The sequence below is a fragment of the Triticum urartu genome, chromosome 2A (assembly GCF_056163025.1).
Source record: "Triticum urartu cultivar PI428250 chromosome 2A, HENAU_Tu73, whole genome shotgun sequence".
NCBI classification, from domain to species: Eukaryota; Viridiplantae; Streptophyta; class Magnoliopsida; order Poales; family Poaceae; genus Triticum; species Triticum urartu.
Window position 1 is genome coordinate 715,226,002 of NC_141874.1, and position 15,585 is coordinate 715,241,586.

Here is a 15,585-nt window from a genome sequence, read left to right on the forward strand (position 1 = left end):
TAACTGGGGCACAATCGCAGTAGTTCTCCTAGTGCTACCTTAGCCGATATAGCGGAACGTAAGGCACCAAAACATAGGAGCCGGGCAAACCCAACTATTGACCCAAATCATGATTCGGAGCCGATGCATATAGTGGTATAAGTTCGGGGTGCCGCACTTGTGAAAGTGTACGGACTTCTCACGCCATATTGATGGGTACTGAAGCCCCTGGCGTATTTTTGCCGTACCACAGTGTACGGATGCAACATGTTATTAATAAACATATATATAAAAAGAGGATAATGCAAAAAATAGACAAAAAGCTATGCATTGTTTATAGAAAGGCTGCTATGAAAGCGGAACGATACAAATAGTGCGATAAGCAAAAGAAATTGGACTATTTAACATGTCCTGGCCAGGGGCAGGACACCGAATTGTATTAAAAAATAGGTATACTGCTCGCAATAGAGACCACCTGGGAGTTCCATAATGCGGCGTGGCTTGTCTGCTTTCCTGGATCTTGCATCGTTTGTGCGGCAGTTGAATTGCCAAACGGGTCATCCAAAGTATGGAGTCCTGAGAGTAAGAGAAAAAAGAAAAAAGGAATCCGGCAGCCCCTGGTGCGGTTTAAGCCGTATTTCGGGCGTGCCGTGATAGTGCCCCTTCCCCTGTGCCCATGGTATTTCAAGAGCGTAGTTATGTACGCGAAGCACTGGTTTCGCTATATCGCGAGGGCTAGGGTTGGGGCCACATTTCTACGCTAGCTCAGAACGTGCCAGGCGGTCTTGTTGTAGGGTACTCCGGGCGCGCTTGACAGTGTCCGGCTTTTTGAAGGCCGAACTGGAGAACTGCCTAGAGAGGTTGCATTGTACTTCTGCTGCGAGCGCTGCCGTGTGCTCCTCCGTTCCGAGGGAGCGTTCAATGTTCCCATTGACCGTGATTACTCCTCTAGGGCCTGGCATCTTGAGCTTGAGGTATGCATAGTGCGGTACCGCGTTGAATTTTGCGAATGCGGTTCGCCCGAGCAGTGCGTGATAGCCACTACGGAACGAGACTATGTCGAAGATTAACTCCTCGCTTCAGAAGTTAACCGGAGATGCGAAGACCACTTCCAGTGTGACTGAGCCTGTACAGTTGGCTTCTACACCTGGTATGACGCCTTTAAAGGTCATTTTGGTGGGCTTGATCCTCGAGGGATCTATGCCCATTTTTCGCACTGTATCCTAGTAAAGCAAGTTCAGGCTGTTGCCGCCGTCCATGAGGACTCTTGTGAGATGAAATCCATCAATGATTGGGTCTAGAACCAATGCGGCGAAGCCGCCGTGACGGATGCTAGTGGGGTGGTCCCTTTGATCAAAGGTGATCGGGCAGGAGGACCATGGGTTGAACTTTGGGGCGACTGGCTCCATCGCATATACGTCCCGTAACGCACGCTTCCGCTCCCTCTTGGGGATGTGGGTTGCGTATATCATGTTCACCATCCGCACTTGCGGGGGTAATCCCTTCTGTCCACTATTGTTCGGCGGCCTGGGCTCCTCGTTGTCGCTATGCAGCCCCTTGTCTTTGTTTTCGGCTCTTAACTTGCCTGCCTGCTTGAACACCCAACAATCCCTGTTGGTGTGATTGGCTGGCTTTTCGGGGGTGCCATGTATCTGCACAAGCGGTCAAGTATTTGGTCCAAACTGGACGGGCCCTGAGTATTTCTTTTGAATGGCTTTTTCCGTTGACTGGATTTATAGCCTCGGAATCCGGCATTAACTGCCGTATCCTCGTTGTTGTCGCTGTTAATGCGGCGCTTTTGTTTGTTCCGACGCGACCTGTCACTTTTGTCCTTGGTATTCGAATTACCAGGGTTCTTGGTTAAATTGTTGCTGCGAGCTAGCTAGCTATCTTCTCCCGCGCAAAAGCGGGTCATGAGTGTCGTGAGGGCTGCCATAGATTTCGGCTTTTCCTGTCCCAGGTGCCGGGCAAGCCACTCGTCACGGATATTATGCTTGAAGGCCGCTAAGGCCTCTGCGTCCAAACAGTCGACTATCTGGTTTTTCTTTGTTAGGAACCGTGTCCAGAATTGCCTGGCCGATTCCTCTGGCTGCTGAATTATGTGGCTTAGGTCATCGGCGTCCGGTGGTCGCACATAAGTGCCCTGGAAGTTATCAAGGAATGCGGCTTCCAGGTCCTCCCAAGAACCGATTGAGTCTGCTGGCAAGCTGTTAAGCCAATGCCGGGCCGGTCCCTTCAGTTTGAGTGGGAGGTATTTGATGGCGTGTAGATCATCACCGCGGGCCATGTGGATATGAAGGAGATAATCCTCGATCCATACCGCAGGATCTGTTGTGCCATCGTACGATTCGATGTTTACGGGTTTGAAGCCCTCAGGGATTTTATAATCCATTACTTCATCTGTGAAGCATAGTGGGTGTGCGGCGCCTCTGTATTGGGCTATATCACGACGCAGCTCGAAGGAGCTTTGTCTATTGAGTTCGGCCCGGCCGGATTTATTGCATCCGGAGTGACGATCATCGTCACATGCCGTGGGGCGCCTGCGCGATCTGTAGATCGATCTTGTTTGCCTTGCCTTGTCCTCCAGTATGTCGCGCAGGTCGGGCGCATTTTCCCGTGCCTTAGTATGCTTGACATGGCATCGGGGCATGGCTTGAGTGGAGGGCCAAGAGGCCTCTCTGTCGCGGCGACGAGGTGGCCGGTCAGCCATGTCATGCGCTGGTGATGTAGGTGTTGCCTCCTCTAGTCGGGGTAGCAGCCTGCGCTTTGGGTAACTGTTGGAGGGGCGTTCGAGTTCATACTCTTCGGCCGCAAGGACTTCAGTCCATCTGTCAGCTAGCAAATCCTGATCAGCTCTAAGCTGTTGCTGCATTTTCTTGAGGCTGCTTGCCGTGGCCATAAGCCTGCGTTTAAAATGCTCTTGTTCGGCGAGATCCTCTGGCACGACGAACTCGTCGTCGTCGAGGCTTGCCTCGTCTTCGGAGGGAGGCGTATAATTATCGTCCTCAACCTCTTGGTCTGCCGCCCTCTCATGAGGGCTGGCTTCTCTGTCCTCCTGTGCTGAATCTTTCTGGAGGGGGTGTTCTTCGGCGCTATCCGGCGTAGTATTATCTCCCGTGCCGGAATCACCGTTTTTGCGTTGGCGGGATTTAGAGCGGCGCCGCTGACGCCGGCGCTTGGGCTGTTTCTTAGAGGTATCGTCCCCTACTGTTCCATCGCCATCTCCATCCTTTGGAGTGTCCACCATATATATGTCATATGACGAGGTGGCCTTCCAGCGCCCTACAGGTGCTGGTTCTTGTTCGTCTCCTGCATCGTCGTCCATGCCGTCGATATCTTCGGAGTCGAAGTCAAGCATGTCGGTTAAGTCGTCGACAGTGGCTACGAAGTGGGTGGTTGGTGGGTTTTGAATTTCCTCATCGTCCGTATCCCAACCTTGCTGACCGTAGTCCGGCCAGGGCTCTCCTGATAAAGAGAGAGAGACTTTAGAGAATTCAGGATGTCGCCGAAGGGTGAGTGCTGAAAGATGTCCGCGGCAGTGAACTCCATTATCGGCGCCCAATCGGATTCGATCGGCAGGGGCGCGGGGGGCTCGGAGTTCGGAGAGGAATCCGGCTCCTCGGAGTCACGGGCCATGCGGAGTGCGGGGCTGGAGTTCGGCTCGATCTCCTCTGAGATCGCAGCCCCTAAGGCAGCGTCCAACCGCTGATCCTTGATCGGCGTAGCAGGCTCCGAATCAATGGTCGGAACCGATGCGTGTGCGGCCTCCAAGGCGCTGTTCGGCGGCAGAGCTATATCATGCCCATCGAGACAGTGCGGCACGCTTGGCTGTGGCTCGAATCCGTCGAAAATCAAGTCCCCACGGATGTCAGCCGTGTAGTTTAGGCTTCCAAACCTGACCTGATGGCCAGGGGCGTAGCTTTCGATCTGCTCAAGGTGGCCAAGCGAATTGGCCCGCATTGCGAAGCCGCCGAAGACGAAGATCTATCCGGGGAGAAAAGTCTCACCCTGGACTGCATCGTTGTTGATGATCGAAGGAGCCATCGGGCCTAAAAGCGACGACACAGAGGAACGCTCAATGAAAGCACCAATGTCGGTGTCAAAACCGGCGGATCTCGGGTAGGGGGTCCCGAACTGTGCGTCTAGGCCGGATGGTAACAGGAGGCAAGGAACACGATGTTTTACCCAGGTTCGGGCCCTCTTGATGGAGGTAAAACCCTACGTCCTGCTTGATTAATATTGATGATATGGGTAGTACAAGAGTAGATCTACCACGAGATCAAGGAGGCTAAACCCTAGAAGCTAGCCTATGGTATGATTGTTGTATGATGAAGTTGTCCTACGGACTAAAACCCTCCGGTTTATATAGACACCGGAGAGGGTTAGGGTTACACAGTCGGTTACAATGGTAGGAGATCTTGAATATCCGCATCGCCAAGTTTGCCTTCCACGCCAAGGAAAGTCCCATCCGGACACGAGACGAAGTCTTCAATCTTGTATCTTCATAGTCCTGGAGTCCGGCTGAAGGTATAGTCCGGCTACCCGAACACCCCCTAATCCAGGACTCCCTCAGGCACACTGAAAGATCTACTAGTAAAAAGGTTCATGCGATTGAAGAAATTAATGTTTTGAGTGGAAAGATGGATGAACTTATGAAATTGTTTGCTAATAAGAGTGTTTCTTCTGATCCTAATGATATGCCTTTGTCTAATTTGATTGAGAATAATAATGAATCTATGGATGTGAATTTTTTTGGTAGGAATAATTTTGGTAACAACGCGTATAGAGGAAACTTTAATCCTAGGTCATTTCCTAGTAATTCCTCTAATAATTATGGTAATTCCTACAATAACTCTTATGTAAATTTTAATAAGTTGCCCTCTGATTTTGAGACTAGTGTTAAAGAGTTTATGATTTCTCAAAAGAATTTCAATACTTTGCTTGAAGAAAAATTGCTTAAAGTTGATGAATTGGCTAGGAATGTGGAGAGAATTTCTCTTGATGTTGATTCTTTGAAGCTTAGCACTACTAGGGAAAACCCTAGTAGTAGCGCGGGTTTTGAGGCTATCAGCAGCGCGGGCACCCGCGCTACCAATAAGGCGCTACAGCTAACTGTTAGTAGTAGCGCTGTCTGTACCCGCGCTACTACTATTTACTATATCAGCAACGAATTTCCATAACACGCTACTATTAGTTAGCCGTAGCGATTTCCTTGTCCCGTGATAACCCACAAGTGTAGGGGATCGCAAGAGCTTTCGAGGGTAGAGTATTCAACCCAAATTTATTGATTCGACACAAGGGGAGCCAAAGAATATTCTCAAGTATTAGCAGCTGAGTTGTCAATTCAACGACACCAGGAAACTTAATATCTGCAGCAAAGTGTTTAGTAGCAAACTAATATGATAGTAGTGGTGACAGTAGCAAAGGTAACGGTAGCAAAAGTAATATTTTTGGGTTTTATAGTGATTGTAACAGTAGCAACGGAAAAGTAAATAAGCGAAGAACAATATAGGAAAAGCTCGTAGGCATTGGATCGGTGATTATGTCGGATGCGGTGCGTCATGTAACAGTCATAACATAGGGTGACACAAAACTAGCTCCAATTCATCAATGTAACGTAGGCATGTATTCCGAATATAGTCATACATGCTTATGGAAAAGAACTTGCATGACATCTTTTGTCCTACCCTCCCGTGGCAGCGGGGTCCTATTGGAAACTAAGGGATATTAAGGCCTCCTTTTAATAGAGTACCGGAACAAAGCATTAGCACATAGTGAATACATGAACTCCTCAAACTACGGTCATCACCGGGAGTGGTCCCAATTATTGTCACTTCGGGGTTGCCGGATCATAACACATAGTAGGTGACTATAGACTTGCAAGATAGGATCAAGAACTCACATATGTTCATGAAAACATAATAGGTTCAGATCTGAAATCATGGCATTCGGGCCCTAGCGACAAGCATTAAGCATAGCAAAGTCATAGCAACATCAATCTCAGAACATAGTGGATACTAGGGATCAAACCCTAACAAAACTAACTCGATTACATGATAGATCTCATCCAACCCATCACCGTCCAGCAAGCCTATGATGGAATTACTCACGCACGGCGGTGAGCATCATGAAATTGGTGATGGAGGATGGTTGATGATGACGACAACGATGAATCCCCCTCTTCGGAGGCCCGAACGGACTCCAGATCAGCCCTCCCAAGAGAGTTTAGGGCTTGGCGGCGGCTCCGTATCGTAAAACATGATGAATCCTTCTCTCTAATTTTTTTCTCCCCGAACATGAATATATGGAGTTGGAGTTGAGGTCGGTGGAGCACCAGGGGGCCCACGAGGCAGGGGGGCGCGCCCAGGGGGAGGCGCGCCCCCTACCCTCGTCGACAGGGTGTGGGCCCCTTGGCTTTGATTCTTTCGCCAGTATTTTTCTTATTTTCCAAAAATAAGTTCCGTGGAGTTTCAGGTCATTCCGAGAACGTTTGTTTCTGCACATAAATAACACCATGGAGAGTCTGCTGAAAACAGCGTCAGTCCGGGTTAGTTCCATTCAAATCATGCAAGTTAGAGTCCAAAACAAGGGCAAAAGTGTTTGGAAAAGTAGATACGATGGAGACATATCAACTCCCCCAAGCTTAAACCTTTGCTTGTCCTCAAGAAATTCAATTGATAAACTGAAAGTGATAAAGAAAAATATTTACAAACTCCGTTTTCTCTTGTTGTTGTAAATATGTAAAGCCAGCATTCAAGTTTTCAGCAAAGATTATGACTAACCATACTCATAATAACACTTAGGTCTCATGTTTACTCATATCAATGGCATAATCAACTAGCGAGCGATAATAATAAATCTCGGATGACAACACTTTCTCAAAACAATCATAATATGATATACCAGGATGGTATCTCGCTAGCCCTTTCTGAGACCGCAAAACATAAATGTAGAGCACCTTTAAAGATCAAGGACTGACTAGATATTGTAATTCATGGTAAAAGAGATCCAGTCATAGTCATACCCAATATGAATTAATTGTAATGGATGCAAATGACAGCAGTGCTCTCTAACTGGTGCTTTTTAATAAGAGGGTGATGACTCAACATAAAAGTAAATAGATAGGCCCTTCGCAGAGGGAAGCAGGGATTTGTAGAGGTACCAGAGCTCGATTTTGAAATAGAGATAAATAATATTTTGAGCGGCATACTTTCATTGTCAACATAACAACCAAGAGATGGCAATATCTTCCATGCTACAAACATTATAGGCGGTTCCCAAACAGAATGGTAACATTTATACTCCCCCTCCACCAACAAGGATCAATCCATGGCTTGCTCGAAACAACGAGTGCCTCCAACTAGCAACAGCCCTGGGGGAGTTTTGTTTGCAATTATTTTGATTTAATTTGCATAAAGCATGGGACTGGGCATCCCGGTGACCAGCCATGTTCTCGTGAATGAGGAGCGGAGTCCACTCCTCTTGAGAATAACCCACCTAGCATGGAAGATATGGACAACCCTAGTTGATACATGAGCTATTCGAGCATACAAAACAGAATTTCATTTGAAGGTTTAGAGGTTGGCACATACAAACTTACTTGGAACGGCAGGTAAATACCGCATATATGAAGGTATGGTGGACTCATATGGCATAACTTTGGGGTTTAAGAGATTGGATGCACAAGCAGTATTCCCACTTAGTACAAGTGAAGGCTAGCAAAAGACTGGGAAGCGACCAACTAGAGAGCGACAACAGTCATGAACATGCATTAAAATTAATAAACATTGAGTGCAAGCATGAGTAGGATATAATCCACCATGAACATAAATATCGTGGAGGCTATGTTGATTTTGTTTCAACTACATGCGTGAACATGTGCCAAGTCGAGTCACTTAAATTCATTCAAAGGAGGATACCACCCTATCATACCACATCACAACCATTTTAATAGCATGTTGGCACGGAAGGTAAACCATTATAACTCATAGCTAATTAAGCATGTCATAAGTAACTATAATCTCTAATTGTCATTGCAAACATGTTCATTCATAATAGGCTGAATCAGGAACGATGAACTAATCATATTTACAAAAACAAGAGAGGTCGAGTTCATACCATCTTCTCTCATCTCAATCAGTCCATCATATATCGTCATTATTTCCTTTCACTCGCAAGACCGAACGGTGTGTAAAATGATAATAGTGCACGTGCATTGGACTAAGCTAGAATCTGCGAGCATTCAATAAGCAGGAGAAGACAAGACAATATGGGCTCTTGGTTAAATTAACAATAATGCAAATAAGAGCCACTTCAACAATTTAATTATGGTCTTCTCCTATCGACCCCCAGAGAAAAGAAATAAAACTATTTACACGGGAACGCTCCCAACAAGCAAAAAGAAGAACGAGAAATATTTTTGGGTTTTCTTTTAATTATTACTACTACGAGCATGAAAAGTAACTAGCTAAAAGCGACAACTATTTTTTTTGTTTTTCTTAAGGTTTACTAAACACACAAGAAGAAAGCAGGAAAAAGAAAATAAACTAGCATGGATAGTACAATGAAAAAGTGTGACCACCGGCAACTAAAATGAGTGTGTGAACATAAATGTAATGTCAGTGAGAAATACGTACTCCCCCAAGTTTAGGCTTTTGGCCTAAGTTGGTTCATGGCCATGGTTGGCCTGGCGGATATCCATAGTTGTAACTGGGGTCGTACTAAGAAGAGGAGGACTCGGATTGCCACTGGTTGGCAATCATCTCCGGATCCCATTGGTAATTAGACTGTCGTGGAGGGTCAAATTGTGGTTCCGGATCTGGTTCTACGGTTGATGTAGGGTTTCGGTAGGTGTGCATGGCTGCCAACGGAACGAGATACTGTCCTGCAGATAAATCAAACAAGGAAGCAGCAGGCAAGGTAATAGTCTCAGGGTGATGTTTATCAAAGAACAATTTGTATTTAAGCGCCCCTTCCCTATTTTTAACAATAAAATCATGCGCTACCATACTCTTATAATCTAAATAAACAGTGGGCAGCAACTTTTCTTCTTTTTCATAGTGCCTAATAGGTATGTTATAATATGCAGCAAGGCGCGAAGCATAGACACCTCCAAAGATGGGGCCCTTTGTACGGTTCAGACTTAACCATTTGGCAATAATACCGCCCATACTAACAGAGTTATCATGGAATAAACCATGGAACAGAATGAAAATATCAGGAACACTAAGGTTTCCACAGTTTCCGCGACCAATTAAGCAACGACTAGCAAACATTGCAAAGTAGCGTAAAACAGGAAAATGTATGCTAGTGATTCTTGCATCGGAAACCTTCATAGTTCCCCCCACAATAATAGTGTCAGTAAACCCTTCCACATCTTTACGATGTGGTTCCTCTAAGATACTCTCGAAAGGTATTTTGCAAACCCTGCAAAATTCATATAATGACATCTTCTTAACCACATCATATAAATGAAACTCTACTGAAGGAGGTGATTCCTTAGGATAATAGTAAAAGTTTTGCACAAAAGTATTGGTGAGTAAGAGATACTGTTCGCGTTGGTCGCGGAGGAAGCCGGTGAGGCCTGCATTCCCAGCCAACTCGTAGAAATCATCATAAATCCCGACTGTTCTCGAGAAATCATTACAAGGCCATTCACACGGCCGAACCTCCGCGATGCGAGGCAGATTATATTTGGGCCTGTGTGCTTCTTCACTTTGTTTCTCCTTCGAGCTTTAGCTCGATGAGCCCCTCAAAAACCTCTTCATTATTTTCTGAAAATTTCTGAAATTTTTAGTAACTTCAAATAAAAGTGAACCAAGCTCAATGAAATTGATAGCAACTACTCCTACAAGTGCCTAGAGCCTATATCATGCATTAGAACTACTTGGAACAATATAAATTTGACATGCAAGCTTAAGAACCTGGTCACCTAAGCAGCAAAAATATGCAATGAATAAAGCACTAGAACAAAAAGTAATTGGACCATTGGAGGAGTCACATACCAAGGAACAATCCCCCAAAGCAGTTTTGTGAGAGGTGCTTTGAGCAAGGAGATCGAAAATCGCAGCAAAATGAGCTAGAACTCGTGCTTGAGCTGGATGGTGATTTTTTTGGGAGGAAGAAAAAGTGTATGGGGGCAGGAATAAGTGGAGGGGAGCCACCATGGGCCCACGAGGCAGAGGGCGCACCCCAGGGGGGTGGGCGCACCCTGGACCCTCGTGGCCAGGTACCAGCTCCCCCTGATGTGTTCTCAGTGCCAGATATTCTCAAATATTCTAGAAAAAATCATATTTCATTTTCGGGGCATTTGGAGAATTTTTATTTTCGGGGTATTTTATATTGCACGGATAAATCAGAAAACATACGTAAAATACTATTTTTGCTTTATTTCTTCTAAATAACAGAAAGTAAAAGGAGGGTACAGAAAGTTGTGCTTTCTAACTTCATCCATCTCATGCTCATCAAAAGGAATCCACTAACAAGGTTGATCAGGTCTTGTTAACAAACTCATTCTGAATCACATGAAATCGGAGAAATTTCGAATAACACTATGTTACCTCAACGGGGATATGCACATCCCCAACAATAAGAATATCATATTTCTTCTTGACAGTAGAAGCGGAAATTCAAAACCTCCAATAATAATAGTTGGAATTTTTCCAATAGAATTGATACTGTGGACTTGAGGTTGTTTCCTCGGAAAGTGTACCGTATGCTCACTACCATTAACATGAAAAGTGACATTCCCTTTGTTGCAGTCAATAACAGCCCCTGTAGTATTCAAAAAGGGTCTTCCAAGAATAATAGACATACTATCGTCCTCGGGAATATCAAGAATAACAAAGTCCCTTAAAATAGTAACGTTCACAACCACAACAGGCACATCCTCACAAATATCGACAGGTATAGCAGTTGATTTATCAGCCATTTGCGAAGATATTTCAGTAGGTGTCAACTTATTCAAATCAAGTCTACGATACAAAGAGAGAGGCATAACACTAACACCGGCTCCAAGATCACATAAAGCAGTTTTAACATAGTTCCTTTTAATGGAGCATGGTATAGTTGGTATTCCTGGATCTCCTAGTTTCTTTGGTATTCCACCCTTAAATGTATAATTAGCAACCATGGTGGAAATTTCAGCTCGGTATCTTTCTCTTATTTGTAACAATTTCTTTCATATACTTAGCATAAGGATTCATTTTGAGCATATCAGTCAAACGCATACGCAAAAAGATAGGTCTAATCATTTCAGCAAAGCACTCAAAGTCCTCATCATCCTTTTTCTTGGATAGTTTAGGAGGGAAAGGCATGGGTTTCTGAACCCATGATTCTCTTTCTTTACCATGTTTCCTAGCAACAAAGTCTTTCTTATCATAACGTTGATTCTTTGATTGTGGGTTATCAAGATCAACAACAGGTTCAATTTCTACATCATTATCATTGCTAGGTTGAGCATCATCATGAACATCGTTATTAATATTATCACTAGGTTCATATTCATTACCAGATTGTGTTTCAGCATCAGAAATAGAAATATCATTGGGATTCTCAAGTTTATCTATAACAGGTTCACTAGAATCATGCAAAGTCCTATCATTTTTCTTTTTCTTCCTCTTAGAAGGACTAGGTGCATCCATATTATTTCTCTGAGAATCTTGCTCAATTCTCTTAGGATGGCCTTCAGGATACAAAGGTTCCTGAGTCATTTTACCAGTTCTAGTAGCCACTCTAACAGCAAAATCATTATTCTTACTATTTAATTCATTGAGAAAATCATTCTGAGCTTTAAGTACTTGTTCTACTTGAGTGGTAACCATAGAAGCATGTTTAGTAATGAGTTTAAGTTCACCTTTAACTCTAGACATATAATCACTCAAGTGTTCAATCATATAAGCATTGCGTTTTAATTGTCTACCAAAATAAGCATTAAAATCCTCTTGCTTAACAATAAAATTATCAAACTCATCTAAACATTGGCTAACAAACTTAGTAGGAGGGGTTTCAGCTTTATCATATCTATAGAGAGAATTTACCTTTACTACCTGTGTCGGGTTATCAAGACCATGTGTTTCTGCAATAGGTGATGAATTAGGATCATATATTTCTTCAACAGGCGGTAAATTAAGACCATGTATTTCTTCAATAGGACGTAAATTCTTGACATCTTCAGCTTTAATACCTTTTTCTTTCATAGATTTCTTTGCCTCTTGCATATCTTCAGGACTGAGAAATAGAACACCCCTCTTCTTCGGAGTAGGTTTAGGAATAGGCTCAGGAAGTGTCCAGTTATTTTCATTAGTCAACATATTATTCAATAGAATTTCAGCTTCATCCGGTGTTCTTTCCCTGAAAACACAACCAGCGCAACTATCCAAGTGGTCCTTGGAAGCATCGGTTAGTCCATTATAAAAGATATCAAGTATTTCATTTTTCTTGAGAGGATGATCAGGCAAAGCATTAAGTAATTGGAGAAGCCTCCCCCAAGCTTGTGGGAGACTCTCTTCTTCAATTTGCACAAAATTATATATTTCCCTTAAGGCAGCTTGTTTCTTATGAGCGGGGAAATATTTAGCAGAGAAGTAATAAATCATATCCTGGGGACTACGCACACAACCAGGAGCAAGAGAATTAAACCATATCTTAGCATCACCCTTTAATGAGAATGTAAATAATTTAAGGATATAAAAGTAGAGAGTTCTCTCATCATTAGTGAATAGGGTGGCTATATCATTTAATTTAGTAAGATGTGCCACAATAGTTTCAGATCCATAGCCATAGAAAGGATCTGATTCAACCAAAGTAATTATCTCAGGATCAACAGAGAATTCATAGTCCTTATCAGTAACACAGACAGGTGAAGTAGCAAAAGCAGGGTCGGGTTTCATTTTAGCATTAAGAGATTGCTACTTCCATTTAGCTAATAACTTCTTAAGATCGTATCTATCATTGCAAGCAAGAATAGCGCTAGCAGCTTCTTCCTCCAAAACATAACCCTCAGGAACAACAGGTAATTCATATTTATTAGGGGTATAGCCTTGATCATCACTTTCATCAATATTATCAGTTTCAATAATTTCATTCTCTCTAGCCCTAGCAAGTTGTTCATCAAGAAATTCACCAAGTGGCATAGTAGTATCAAGCATAGAAGTAGTTTCATCATAAGTATCATGCATAGCAGAAGTGGCATCATCAATAACATGCGACATATCAAAATTAATAGCGGTAGCAGGTTTAGGTGTCGCAAGCTTACTCAAAACAGAAGGAGAATCAAGTGCAGAGCTAGATGGCAGTTCCTTACCTCCCCTCGTAGTTGAGGGATAAATCTTTGTTTTCTCGTCTTTCAAGTTCTTCATAGTGACCAGCAGATATAAATCCCAAGTGACTCAAAGAATAGAGCTATGCTCCTCGGCAACGGCGCAGAAATTAGTCTTGATAACCCACAAGTGCAGGGGATCGCAACAGCTTTCGAGGGTAGAGTATTCAACCCAAATTTATTGATTCGACACAAGGGGAGCCAAAGAATATTCTCAAGTATTAGCAGCTGAGTTGTCAATTCAACCACACCTGGAAACTTAATATCTGCAGCAAAGTGTTTAGTAGCAAAGTAATATGATAGTAGTGGTAATGATAGCAAAGGTAACGGTAGCAAAAGTAATATTTTGGGGTTTTATAGTGATTGTAACATTAGCAACAGAAAAGTAAATAAGCGAAGAACAATATAGGAAAAGCACGTAGGCATTGGATCGGTGATTATGTCGGATGCAGTGCATCATGTAACAGTCATAACATAGGGTGACACAGAACTAGCTCCAATTCATCAATATAACGTAGGCATGTATTCCGAATATAGTCATACATGCTTATGGAAAAGAACTTGCATGACATCTTTTGTCCTACCCTCCCGTGGCAGCGGGGTCCTATTGGAAACTAAGGGATATTAAGGCCTCCTTTTAATAGAGTACGGGAACAAAGCATTAGCACATAGTGAATACATGAACTCCTCAAACTATAGTCATCACCGAGAGTGGTCCCGATTATTGTCACTTCAGGGTTGCCGGATCATAACACATAGTAGGTGACTATAGACTTGCAAGATAGGATCAAGAACTCACATATGTTCATGAAAACATAATAGGTTCAGATCTGAAATCATGGCATTCGGGCCCTAGCGACAAGCATTAAGCATAGTAAAGTCATAGCAACATCAATCTTAGAACATAGTGGATACTAGGGATCAAACCCTAACAAAACTAACTCGATTACATGATAGATCTCATCCAACCCATCACCGTCCAGCAAGCCTACGATGGAATTACTCACGCACGGCGGTGAGCATCATGAAATTGGTGATGGAGGATCGTTGATGATGACGACGGCGACGAATCCCCCTCTTCGGAGCCCCGAACGGACTCTAGATCAGCCCTGTGAAGAGAGTTTAGGGCTTGGCGGTGGCTCCGTATCGTAAAACGCGATGAATCCTTCTCTCTGATTTTTTTCTCCCCGAACACGAATATATGGAGTTGGAGTTGAGGTCGGTGGAGCACTAGGGGGCCCACGAGGCAGGGGGGCGCGCCCAGGGGGGAGGCGCGCCCCCACCCTCGTGGACAGGGTGTGGGCCCCCTGGCCTTGATTCTTTCGCCAGTATTTTTATTATTTTCCAAAAATAAGTTCTGTGGAGTTTCAGGTCATTCCGAGAACGTTTGTTTCTGCACATAAATAACACCATGGAAAGTCTGCTGAAAACAACGTTAGTCCGGGTTAGTTCCATTCAAATCATGCAAGTTAGAGTCCAAAACAAGGGTAAAAGTGTTTGGAAAAGTAGATACGACGAAGATGTATCATCCCACGCTACTGTTATATCTTCCACCATTTGCCCATTCCGGCTTCAATAAACTGCAATTTTCAGATACTAGTTCTACTAGATATCAATTCCATAAAGCATTATAGGTACTAGGTAGTACTCCCTCGGTTCCAAATTACTCGTCGTGGTTTTAGTTCAAATTTGAACTAAAACCACGACGAGTAATTTGGAACCGAGGAAGTACTAGATAACAATTTCATATATACCCAACATGCATCCTCAAGCAGTACAAGGTGACATCGACTACGATCATCATGTTTAGTTCTAGATGATATCGACGACGATCATCATATGTAGTTCTACATGATATCGACGACTGTCGGTGTCAAAACCGGTGGATCTTGGGTAGGGGGTCCCGAACTGTGCGTCTAGGCCGGATGGTAACAGGAGGCAAGGGACACGAAGTTTTACCCAGGTTCGGGTCCTCTCGATGGAGGTAAAACCCTACGTCCTGCTTGATTAATATTGATGATATGGGTAGTACAAGAGTAGATCTACCACGAGATTGAAGAGGCTAAACCCTAGAAGCTAGCCTATGGTATGATTGTTGATGTGTATGTTGTCCTACAGACTAAAACTCTCCGGTTTATATAGACACCGGAGAGGGTTAGGGTTACACAAAGTCGGTTACAATGGTAGGAGATCTTCATATCCGTATCGCCAAGCTTGCCTTCCACGCCAAGGAAAGTCCCTTCCGGACACGGGACGGAGTCTTTAATCTTGTATCTTCATAGTCCAGT